The following is a 12,970-nucleotide window of genomic DNA, read 5'->3' as shown; positions in this document are numbered from 1 at the left end:
TTTCCATTGTTACATCTCTTTGCAAACTCAAATTTTTTGAGAGAGCAGTGGATGAATTACAGGACAAGTAGATCTGGATTTTTTGTCAAGCAAGAAGTGCTTTGCACTTAGGGTAATTTAATCTCTCAATTTCTTTTTTTACTTATTCTTACGAGTGTAGTAAGATTCACAATAAAAGTACTTCAAGACAGTTTCTCACTATGTGCTCAAAGGAACTATTTAGCTGCAAAGAATGGCAACTATCAGCTCTGTTAGATGCCCATTTTAGTTTAAGGAGAAGGTAGAAAAGAAGAAGAGAAAGCATATCAGGAATGAACAAATGAAACTAGGGCCAGAGGAAGAGATATTTGATTTCTTTGCTATTTTATCCTTTCTCCTACTCTTACTGTTTCCTAATCTCCTGAATTTTCTGATATATGAACATAGAGCTTTGAGAAAGAAAATAATCGACACAGACGTTGGATTTATTGATGTATTTGAATGAATCCATGATGTTCCTGGTTTAAGCTGTCAGGCTGTTCTGTTCATGAAGCAGCATTTCACATTGCATCCTGAAATCTCTATGTATCACAGAACTTTGCTGAAGACTGACACTGCTGTGGATTGTATTACTGCTTTTTAGGAGAATCAATTTACTTAAGAGACCTTGCTTCAGTTATTCTTGAGACAGGACTATAACCTTATAGACAAAATGCTGGTTTTTGTCAAAAGGAATATATATTGACAGTCAGCTTTGCCTGAGTATGCTGAACTTGCAAATTTTATGTCACTGCAAAGTGTAGATTAGAAAATTGTCTGCATGCTTCATAAGTGATAGTAGAAATTGATTAAAGCGATTGATTCTACCCTGTGCAATGAAGTATTTATGGTCATTACAATAATGCCAAAAAGCACCTGTCAGCTTCAGAAAGGGCATCTGCTGATTTGTTGACAGGCAATTTCAAGTTCCCTTTTTACAGAAACTCATATTAAGGTTTTCCTTGAACGAGATGATCTTTAACAGATATTTCCTTTTTGCCAGGTGCTGAAATGAAGTTTTAGATACATCATGTGGTGTTTTCTTGATTTGTTTAAAATCCATGCTGAGAGATGCTGTACCAATCATTCTGTGTGACAGTGTCTATTATGCTGTCCCTTCCTATCTGTGAATGCAGTTATGCTCTCATCTGGCTGTGTATCAAAGCTGCACTTACATTCCTCTTCCTGCCCACAGTGCGTATTCCCTTACATCTGCTTTGTTTAAAAAGTAACGGTACTGAAACTGTTCAGTGGCACCTATTAGATTCTGTACTGGATTATTCAGCAGAGAGCTTCAGCGTGTCAGGGCTAAGTAGCTTTCCTCCTTTGGGAAGAGTGACTACAGAGTGGCTATAGAATTGAGGGTGGAGCTGCAGGAGCTGGACGAGGGGAATGGAAGTCTCAAAACCTAACTGCAGTGTTGCTTCCCTGAGTTAGCTAGGGTAAGTTTGCCTTCTCTAGGCCCCTTCCTAAAAGTCTAATACAGCCTGTTTTAAGATTGTATTCAGTATTAGGTGTTCAGTGGCCAGGCTTTCTTTGTCAGAAAAATAGATGAGGCACATTTTGGATAATTATGTTTTGCGTTGAAGGTAGAGTATGTCCCTGCTTCAAGATGATTCAGACATTTGTTATGTTTTCTAACTTTCTGCTTCTGCTTCTTCTGGGCCATGGGTAGTACAGATTGCTTTTGTTTCATAGACTTAGCTAATGTGTTTGCAAATGGCAATGAAAGAATCTCAGAAAATTACGCTATACATCAGTTGAGACAGAACAAATGGTTTTTCCCTTCAGACTGCTCCACTGTGCTATCTGAGTGCAAATCAGTAGGTTTTATGAAGTGGCTGAAGTTTGGTCTGAATAAGCTGTATTTCAGAGAATCTAATAATCAAAAATGAAGCAGGTTTCCTCAAGATGGATAGGAAGATTAAATTAAAGGGTGGTTTATGTTAACATTTGGCTCTACAAAGAGGGAGAAATAACTGCTATGTGGAATACTTAGCTTCATTAGCAAAAGTAGACCAATTAAAATATTTGCCCATATGTTTTTTTTAAGGATTTCAAATGGACTTTTTTTTGAATTTTCCTTGATTCAGAGATGCTAACATTAAGTGTAACACATGAGATGGTAATTACAAGGTAATTATTTGATTTTCACTAAATAGACATTTCCATTAGATTCCTTCTGGCAATGTCTAACTGAGGAAGTTGATTTTATAGGCAAATACAATATCATGATATCTTTTCTTTACTCAAATATGTAAGGAACAATAATGATAACTGCCTCTTTTAATGTTCCTAGCCATCTGCACATCAAAACTGCACTGTCTGATGTGCTACTTTTTGATTAGGCTATCAGATTCGCTCAATGTGGACTTGATGCTTCCTTTTTTTACTGTTATGTAGACTGGCAAAACAACCACTTGTCTTTTATTCTGCTTTTTTTAATAATATCTTTGCATGTAATCTTCAAGGATTGGCAGTTAAACTCTTCTGTTGCAGCCCAGAGTGACACCTGTGATTAAAAGTTCTGCCTCAATTCCCCAGTCTCTAGGTTTCTGCTTGTAGTTTCAAGACAAAAAAAGTCATGATACTTCAGTTCACCTTTAGTATTTCAAAATCATTTGTCAGACATGTGCATATAATGTGTAAAGAAATGCTTCAAGGTATGGAAATTGTACCTCTAGATGATGTTATATAATAATGAATTTAGACCCAAATTAAATCATGTTCTGCGGCTCCTACTAGGTTCTCCATTGGATTATTCAGCAGAGAGCTTCAGCATGTCAGTCTTAAGTAGCTTTCCTCTTTTGGGAAGAGTGACTGCCAAGTGGCTAGGGTGACTATAGAATTGAGGGTGGAAATTGAGGGTTAAAACTTTCATTGTGTTTCTATAAATGTGGATATGGACTTCACTGTAGATACCAGCCCAACCCTATTAGTTGACCTGGGAAGGAAGCCAAGGGGGCCAGGTAGGATGTTACTATGTGCCACTAACTATGGAAAGTAGCATGCTTTAGACATGCTATGCTGAGACTTGGTTAACAGCTCTGATGACCCAATTCTCTCCCTTGCACAGCCAGCCAGGCTGACAGCCATTTATCTCAGGGTTATGAGACATTCCCACTGAACTGTGCAGTTGCTGCTGAGTTGACTTTGCAGCTTCAGAGAGTCAAGGTAGCACTTGCAGCTGGGGCAACTTACATGCCCACCTCGTACTTTCCACAGGCTGTTGTTAGGCATCACTCAGTGTTCCTTCTTGTCATTTAGGTTACACGTTTCTTCAGCAAGTTGTATTGCAACCTGACAAGAAACTCCAGTTTGCATTGCTCTTGGCATTCACCTGTTTTATACCCCTGCAGTGCATCTGTCTGCTATTCTTTGGTTTGGTTTAGTTTATTTGTTGGCCTCTGTGTCTAGGCAGAAGTTAAAGTGCTGAAGAACCAGAAAGATCTACTGAGTGGTCAACCTATGACTTGTGTTTGAGGAGCAGCAATACTGGTCAGTGCATCTCTTAGTGGTGCTAGGTACAGCTCCTTCCAGGAGACAGCCCTATATGCCACAATGACAGTCACTGAGAAAGTAATGTTCTGGACAGTACTAAATAGGAAAGATACAATTTTTAATGATTGCTCAAATTTGGGTTTTTTTAACGACTTTAAGGAGGTCTAATATTCTTACCTGCTGAGGAAGATAGAGAACATGATATAAGATGAATTTGTTTTTTCCAACAGATTTTGTGATATTCATAAAACAGTCTCATAATAGGAATCCATTCTTGTCATAAATGTTTCAAAGACAGAAATACCACAGGGGTTTTTTTAACATAAATAATTAGTAGGCTGAAAACATCTTTTAATTTTTAACTAATTGCTCATGATTTTCTCATCCTACTAATTTATCCATAAGGTTGTAAAGTATTTCCACCAGTGTTGCTATAACTGTTTGCTCTTGCGGTGTTACAATGAAGTTATTTTAATGCTAAACTTAGTAGAGTGATCAGAAACATTTTTTGGTAATGAAATGCTATGTGTTGTAACTGAAAAGAAACATATAAATCTTCATGTATCTTTATTTAATGATCCTATTATTAAATGTCTAGTACCAGTGCAAGGGGTCAGTGCTGTCCAGTATCAATATTAATTTTGACTTTTTCATTCTTTGCTCCTATTGGCCACAGAAAGGTACAAAACATCATCTGTTCTTATAAACAAAAATCAAAAAAATCTTCATTTAAGTTAGTGTTTTTCATTCTCTTAGTAATTCAAAGTGTAGTTCAATGAAAAGGAGAAGCCAACTGTGATTGTGAGAGTAGTGAAATTGCACAGGAAGGTTAAAAATAGTAGTCTTGGGATATGAAGCACTCAGTTATAAAAAGGCGAAAGGGAGCAGAGAGCAGTTGCTGTGGAGCAAAAGGGCTTGCTGCATGGTGGGTGCAGAGCAAGCAACATTAAAATTCATGTGAGAAATCAAGGGTACCAGCTTTGGAAAGTGATGTGTCTGTCTTTATGGGATTTGTTTTCAGAAATCTGAGCAGCATGTAGTCCATTACTTCTTGGATTAGTACAGGAGGGGGTAGGCAGTAAGTTGATTTTGTCTGTATTTAGACTTGGTAGACTTTCAAATTCATTTTTTATAATAATTTCCATTAGGAGAAAACAGCAGTGTGAATAAAGCTTACTGTATGGTATAGAAAATGTGGGCTGACATTATACCAGTGGTGAATTATCATCTCTATACATTTTGTGTACCTTATCATCTCTATACATTTTGTGTACCTATCCAGATGAACCACAGAATAAGTCTGCTCAGAATTTTCCCTCTATCTAAAAAGTTATCTTTGAAGGGATGCATTTAAATAGCCAAGAAATACTGAAGTTGTTGCCACTGTAGGTCTCTCTATGGTAATATAGAAAGGGTATTGGAACAGCTCACCCATAGATTATGTTGCTTCATTTGTGGAGATGTTGACACTCACTGTCAGATTTTATGGGTGAATTACTTATCCATATTAGTACATTTTTGCAAACCAGAATTGATAAATAAAGAAAGAAAGAAAGAAAGAAAGTCAACCTCTCCTCTCATACCAGAACAAAAAGATCAGCTACATTATGTAACATATAATCACTTCCTGCAGTGGATATTGCAGCAGGTTCTTTCCTCCTGTGATAAAACCAATTAGATTTTGAATCTCCAAACACTGGAATGCTACTGAGTGTGTATCTACTAATGTATAGATATGTTATCTTTCTACAAAGGATTTAGGAGACCGATCAAAAACCTCCATTGTGCTTCTAAATAAGTCTTAGTCTATAGCTGTAACAAGCAACCTAAATATGACATCTTAAACCAATTTTGCTAGGAACTATTTTCTTACCATTTCATATGATCCAAGATGCCTAGTCTAAATAATGTTATGAAGCAACTTACAGAGAACTGTGTTTCTTTTTTACTAAAATGTCACAGAAAGTAATTGTAGATCTGTATCTTACTGTCTAAAAAAGCCTGAAAATATTTGGAATTAAATTTGATGGAACGCCATATTACAAATGCTGCTTGTTTCAGCTGAAGTCTTCAAAACTTTCACTTAGAAAAATGAAGTTTCACTGTGATGTATGAAATTTTTATGACTTTATTGTTAATAAATGTTAGTTTTCCCACGTGTTCATATTTGCAATTGGAAAAATACAAGTTTCATGTAAAGTTTGAAAATTCTATTATTGTCTAAGAAAATGGCTGAGACATACCCAACAGTCAAAAAGCAGGAATGGCAAGCTACGCACTGGGAAGAGCAGCTCCACAGTTACTACATGGCAGATATAGCATAGTGGTTGAAGTGTCCCTACACAGTGTGAACACATCCAGCTTATCTACTTTAATGGTCTGTTATATGCAAAGATTTCCTGTAAGTCTGTGCCACGTTTGGTATGCATCTGTATTGCTGGTACTTGTGCCATCCCATTTCTACAGCAGGACTACAGTAGCTTCACGGTGAAATGAGGATTAGTAGAAGAAGAGCCATGTATTGTCCTGGATAGCTACTGGAAGGAGGAAATGCTATTGATGCCCCAAATTCTGATACTCCTTTGGCCACGTAAGATTCTTCTAAAATCTCAAGATGATTCAGATACCCACTTGTGACTGTATTATCACTGACCATATCATCACCATTAATGGGTTTTCTTTGTTGAAAGAGAATCTTTTAGTGCCTACTGATCCATATGATTGCTTATTGATCATGAAGTTATGATGCTGACCGAGGTGTGGTTGATGGAAGTATCAGAGTGGATGGCTCTTCTAACATCAAGCCAAGCGTAAGGATAAAACAGAAGGTGGAAAAGGCTTTTGACAGGCAATGAGAGATCTGAATCCACCTGGACTGGGAACCAAAGAGGGAAACAAGGCATGTTTCAGGCAGTACTGGTAGGAGAAAGAATCTGAGAATGTGAGTAGCATCATGTGGTGCATTGGCATTTGAGGAGCAGCTGGCACTTACTGAGGTTAGGAGCTGCTCTTGCCTCTGTGTGTCCTGTGTAACAGAAACACTGCATGTCTGATGGAGGTGTATGGTAATAACAAGAAAAAGCTAGTCAAGAGTTGAAACATCTGGTTCTGCTAAGAACTGAAATTCTGAGGAAGTTACAGGGAAGGCTCTTTGAACTTTAGGTGGCAGGTAGCTCAATACAAGTGAACAGAGGCTGAAAAAGCAGCTTCATTGCTAGTATTGTAAAAGGGACTCCCAGAGACAAATTCCACAAGGAGCAGAGTCCTTTGCTAAGTAAAGAAACCTGTAGAGCTGAAAACTGTTCACCTTTAAAATATATGGGTGACAGGGTGGGAATGGCCAAGCCACAGACTGAATGGACAGAGAAAAGCAAGGTCTAAATACTGGTTTTGTCTCTAGTGTCCACAGTGATGCTGAATGTGTATCTTGTAACTGTATTCTGAAGTATTTAAAACATTATATGTTGAGATCTAGAAAAGGCTTGCAATCTAGTTAATATCTATAAATCTAAATGGCTGTTCAAATGACAGCTCTCCAAAATAGGCCCTCTGTCTTTATGTGCTGTATTGAATAAATGCTCATCTGTAAGAATGACAATGGGATAATTTATCCTGGCCCACCAGGGAGTGTGTGGTACAACCACTATCTTCATTTCATTCTGTTGCTCTAAATTTCTCCCTCATCTTAGGAAATTACTCTATGCCACAGTTTTATTTCTTTCACTTTCTGTTTCAATGATTGTTTCCTTTCTATTAGCAAAAGCATTCCTCCATATTTACCCATCTCCACAAATCTACCCCTGTCCTGGTTTTTCCTTTTAGTTTTGGGTAGACATTGGATCTGGTAACAAACTCTTAAAGAGTCAGAAGTTTGCCATTTCTCTTCTGTGTACAGTGACACCTAATGGCAGGCACACCTGAGAATTGTTTGGGTTTTTTAAAGCCATAGTTTCTTTTAAAAGAAAACTGGACTGTCACAGTCCAGAATTTGAGAACTGATGGGTCTGTTTTTTGTCTGACATTCACTGTATTAATCACTGTGTATAAAGTCTGAGAGGGTTTCCAGTAGTGTTTGGCTTTCCTACAACTATTTTTTCCCTTACCAGACTGTCCATGAAACTTGCAGTAAAAATGCCAATAAGTACTTCTTCTCTTCTGGTTTGCTCATTTGCTAGAGAAGTTTTTATTCTTGGTTTTGGTTTTGGGTTACCGAATATCAGAGGCTACAGAGACTCCTTACATTCATCGTCCTGCAACTCAGTTGTTTATGCACAGTCACCTCTACCATGAGATGTGCCCCTCTTTATCAAATAATGTGTGTTTTTGTTTTTCACTCTTTAGTACTGTTCTCCATCATTGCCTGTAGGCAAGGAGGAATGGTGGTGATTTGAGTGGAAAAAGTGCTGTCATCAAATATATAATAACTTCGAGCAGTGTTATTTGGGGGGGGGGAATTGTGTGTGGAGGTATATTTAAAATTAGTTCCTGTTTTGTTATATTACAGACCTGAATTCAGTCAGTAATGACCTCAATAGTGCCTGTTTTAATGTAATCCCTGCTTGCTGACTGCTGTTCCAAGAATAAAAATTTAAGCCAAAAGATTTAATGAAATCCTTTGGGATTAGTGCTCACTGGGCTGGGGAAATTGCATATCAACCATTTCTCTGTATTCTAACCATACGGCTTGGTATTTGAATAGGAGGGTGTCCAAGAGAGACAACTCTGGGTTCATCAATAATTTACATTTTTTTTAGTTACAAACCTGGTATTTGGGATTCTGTTGCCATAGCAATCCATCTGGGCCTGAACGGGTAGTGTTTTAAGTGGTGGTTGTATAGAGATTCACAGGGCGTGCTTTAAATCCCTTCTGAAGTAATCCTCAGATCTGTTCTGTGACTTATTTGAGGTTTTGACAAAATCACTGTTACTCACAGTAAAAGTTGATGCTGAGCAAATTAAGCCCATAAAACTGTGGAATATACATATGATTAAGGACTGTAAGGTTCATAATGTATGACAATTTCTGTTTCAATATTTGAAACGATTAATAAATGCCCACAACTGCATTTTTTTTCAAAATGCATTTAATTTGTTGCACATTATGCAACTGGAAATTATCCAGACTCTGTACTGGTTATTAGCTAATTTAAACTTCATAATCGAATGCTAGCCTCATTTTTCCAGACGTCAGTTCTATGTTTTACAGGATGTCAGTCTATTCATAATGGACTCCTCCACTTTCAATTAATCTGATTTTTTCTCATAAATAATTCTAAAGCAGAGAATAAAATTTGAAATACCCATTTTCACTTCTAAGACTACTGGGCTTGTGTTTTGAGGATGTGCTGCTAAATTCAGTAGGTTACACACCAGCTGCTTTTTGTTTGAGGTTTTGTTTATATTTTTTCGTTTTGCCACACAAAATTTCAAAATGGTTTATTCCAAACCTCTCAGATATGCCACATAAGTGGATGCCCTCAGGTCTGAAAGACAATCAATAAAGTCAGCTCTATCAAAACCAAAACTCTCCTGAAACTCATTTCTAGAGCTTTTATTCCTTCATGACAAAAATGTCCAGTTGTGCTCTGGAACTGTCACTGAGTCATAATGATGATATATTAGCAGCTTTTTATTACTCCAGAGTACAGAGATTCAGTTTGCAAAATTATTCCTCAGTGTTTGAAAGAAGAGAGAGAAGAATAATACTCAAATAACAGCCATATGCTCTACTAATGAGTGTTTAGCCCATAATCCTAAACAGATAGAAATTTTTTCTTCATGGAGTTTGTAAAAGATCACATAGTTGTTCCTGGCTTCAAAAATAGTAATGGCATAAAGAAACTGGAGATGGCCTAAGATATCTTGAGAAATCTTTTAATTACCATGAAACTTCCCTTTCATCTTTTGTACCACAGTTCACAATGAAAAGTGGAGCATCTAATAAAAGGGGCTTATTTTTGCCATGATTCTGGGATGCTAGAAATGTTCTTTGTCACCTGTAATAAATGTAAATCCGCTATTTCTGTATGAGTTAAACACGAGCTGCCTGAGAAAATTGCAAAGAATCCCTTCCTTGCAGTGGAGTAGGGTTTCATTTCATGAGCATGTATGTATGTATAATCTTAAATTCAGTGTTGTTGACTGAACTGGTTTGATTTTACAGCTCCAGTCCTGCCCCAGTTTAATGGGACTATTTCCATAATTGGTTACCATAAAGGTGACTGGGATCAGAGAGTTTAGAATTAATGAGAAAAGGCTTCGTTTTGCTTACTTTTGCATATCTGTATGCTAACTGAAGTAAAAGTTGTAGATCATTTAAATGAGTACTTACCCTGAAATTAAATGCCTTAAAGTATCTTCTATCTATATTTAATATTTGTAAATATAGATTACACTTCAAAGGGATATTACAAGATGTATTCACATGTATCAAAATGTGTTTCTGTTGATATTTCCAATGGTTTCATTAGGAAACGTCTTCCCTTGCAAATATTTTTGAAGTAAAAACGGAGCCTTGGAAGATACTAGTGCTATGACAGATGCTATTTGCAGCTCTGAAAATATAGTTGTCACTGCAGGGGATCTCCTGAACTGAAGACCCACAGGAATCCATAACCAAGGGTTATGAATTAATCTTCCAACACATCTGAGAAAAAATAGCCTGTGTTTATTAGTAAGTGATAGAAACACAGTTGAATTTCTTTTGTAATGTTTTAATCTTCCTCTAAAAATGCAAATATTACCAGTTAATTTATCTCCTTATATTTTACCTCTGCAAATCCTTGCAAAGAGTGATGGTATTTAGTTTCCCGGACAACTGTTACATTTTATTGGTTGGTTTTTACTTATTTATTCCAGATGTGCATTACATTTTTCATATATTTTGAAAACTCAGACTGTGAGCTTCAAAGGAGCAGGCAGGTTGTCTCTGTTTGCACTTAATGCAGCACTGCACTTATTCATAGTTTCACCTAAATTTGCTTCTCTAGTGCATAACCTGTATTTTTGTTTAATTATTTACAATTAATACTATAGTAAACATTTATCTTTCCATTTTCTGTAGTTGTGGCAGAAGGAAGTAGTGAACCTCCTGAAAGGCTCAGTAATAAATATGACACAGCTTGACACAGACAGCTTAGGGAAACAGGGAAAGATTGAGACAGTGTACCACAGAGCAGGTGTGACTCTGGGTGTTAATTTCTCTAAGGCACTTGCAGCTACCTCTGCTCAAATGCAGGATATACACAGGGCCCTGCACCAAAACCCTAGTTCTGAACCCCAGGAGAAGGTGGAGATTAGAGGTTCTTTTATTGAATCCTCTTTTTGAGTGTTTCTGAATTTCAAATGCCTCCGTTTGGGAAGACTTGACTTGACAGCAAGAGGCAGAGTTTTGGTTGAAGCCATTCAAGAGATATTGGAGTACAGTAGCTCAGATTAGGTCTGTCATGGTCTGTTCCAGAACATTTTATACAGCTAATACAGAGCACCAAGCAAGGTAAGGCCTGCTAAGGCTATTGACTTGACATTTGATATGAGTTACAAACTGTGGGAATGAAATTAGCTGTGTTTTACACCAGCATCTGAATTATTCTGAATCCTTTAGAGTAAGATTTCAAATCATTGCCCAGTTAACCTTGCATCATTTTAAGTGTTCAGCTCCTCACTGAGGTCTGGGACATAACAAAATGGGCTGCTTAGATAGAAGAGCTGATTCCTATGGTTCAAAAAAGTTTAAAACTTTAAATATCATCATAATATTAGATGCTACTGACTAATGTATTACATAGCCCTTGGCTCCAAACAGTTATCAATTGTTGCTTAACAGGTTCCTTCAGTAGACTTATATGCAAATATGAGTGATTTCTGGTATGTCATAAATACTGACAGAACAATACAGAAAGAAATATAATTTCTTACTAAAATAGAAGGGGAAAATAGATTTTATAATTAGTTATAGTTTGAGTGCTATATTATCTGAGCCATGAAAGATGGTTTGTTGATTAGAGTGAGATGGTAGATGGAATCATGATTTGCCTTTTCCAAAGACCAGTGTAAGTGTTGGTGTGCTGTAGTGTGACAGTTTCAGATAACAAAGTTTTCATTTTCTAGTTGATGTAAAAAATACATTTGTCTATCTTGGCAACTATGTATTTGGCTCCATTTTTTAACTGCATCCAAATTGGTCATCTTCACAATTAATGACTTCACAGGTCGATTGTGCTTGCCCTTTCACACCAGCATTGCCCTTATTGTAATCCCTATTGCCCAGCAGTACCAATTTTCTCCCTTCTCTCAAGCAGCCTTTATTAATGAAAATTGTTAATAGTAAAATCTGCAAAAGCAGTATGCTGTGTTCCATCAAATCCTGCCTTAAAACTCACCTCTGTTGTGATGCTTGTAAACTGGCCAAGAAAGGCTAAGCAGCTGGTGTGCTGTGTTCAGTTCTCACTGCACAAATTTCCTCTATGAAACAGCAGGAGTGAGGCAGCAAACACCCCTCTGCAGCATGTTCCACTCTCCTCCAAAAGTGGTGAGTGAGGCTGTGGCTGTCTTTGGAGGCATATGTTCTTTCTTCCTTGACTCCTCAGTCTAATGGGTAATTCAGCCAAGATCTAATACACCACATTTTAGACAAGAGGATTGCCAGTCTCAGAAATGTGAAAGCCTGTCACCTTCCTGGAACTGGGAAGACCTGCAGGTGCCCAGATGAAATTAGGATGCCCAGCATTTAGTCTGAAGTTTCAAGGGAGATTTGTTCCCGAACTTGTTGATTTCTCATCTCTGCTGCTATTTGAAAATGGCAAACTTCTCTAGAACAAGTGAAACTAGGTAGTTCCATTTAGATAGAAACATGATAAATGCATGTATTTGTTTTTCTTACAGAGGCGTGGAGTCCTGAATAAACAAAGAGAAGAGAGTTAAGCATACATTCTCTATTCTGAACAGTAAGTGACCAACTTACATACTTTAAACATGACTTGCACTTCCTTTTTAGTTTTTTTCATTCTTTCGTATTTGCAGTTCTTCTAACAAATGTAAGAAATTAGTGCAGTGAACATTTCTGCCTCATATCCAACTTAGTTTTCATTTCACAGGGGTAGACTTTTATAAATCCTACAATCTCAGGTAGGCCCAGGTAGTCCACTTTGTAGTCCACACAAAGTGTCTTCATTGCTGTCCATACTGAGAATATTGCATTGTTTATCTCAGTAAAAATACATTCCAGTAGAAACTGACACTACCAAGCTAAAAACAAAATATTATGCCAGCATTTGCTCACACATGAAATTTTGCAGAAAAGCAGATTCATCACTGTAGTCAGATGGTGCTGGGTCAGTGTAGGAGCAAAAGACTTTTATGGGTTTGTGTTAACCACATAACCAGTGACTAACAGTTCCAAACTGGTCATAGCTGTGCTGTTCACTACACAGTCCAACCAATTGCAGAGCAT

The 12,970-nt window shown here is 37.2% G+C and overlaps 1 protein-coding gene across 4 annotated transcripts in view; it reads left to right on the top strand.

The window, feature by feature from the left end:
- The window catches only part of SYT1 (synaptotagmin 1), a 333,083-nt gene that overhangs the window by 105,325 nt on the left and 214,788 nt on the right, over window positions 1-12,970 (top strand). For 3 of the 4 annotated variants that reach the window (XM_088055674.1, XM_014248841.2, XM_088055673.1), the window contains one exon: window positions 12,403-12,464. The exons of the other annotated variant lie outside the window; for it this stretch is intronic. The gene's annotated coding sequence lies outside the window, so the exon portion shown is untranslated. The remainder of the gene's footprint in view (window positions 1-12,402; window positions 12,465-12,970) is intronic. 4 annotated transcript variants of the gene reach the window in all.

Source organism: Pseudopodoces humilis, chromosome 5 (assembly GCF_049639895.1).
Source record: "Pseudopodoces humilis isolate 2021_Gansu_Grassland_sample_001 chromosome 5, ASM4963989v1, whole genome shotgun sequence".
Taxonomy (NCBI): domain Eukaryota; kingdom Metazoa; phylum Chordata; class Aves; order Passeriformes; family Paridae; genus Pseudopodoces; species Pseudopodoces humilis.
The sequence above is the reverse complement of the archived record's forward strand: the minus strand, read 5'-3'. Positions and strand labels throughout refer to the sequence as shown.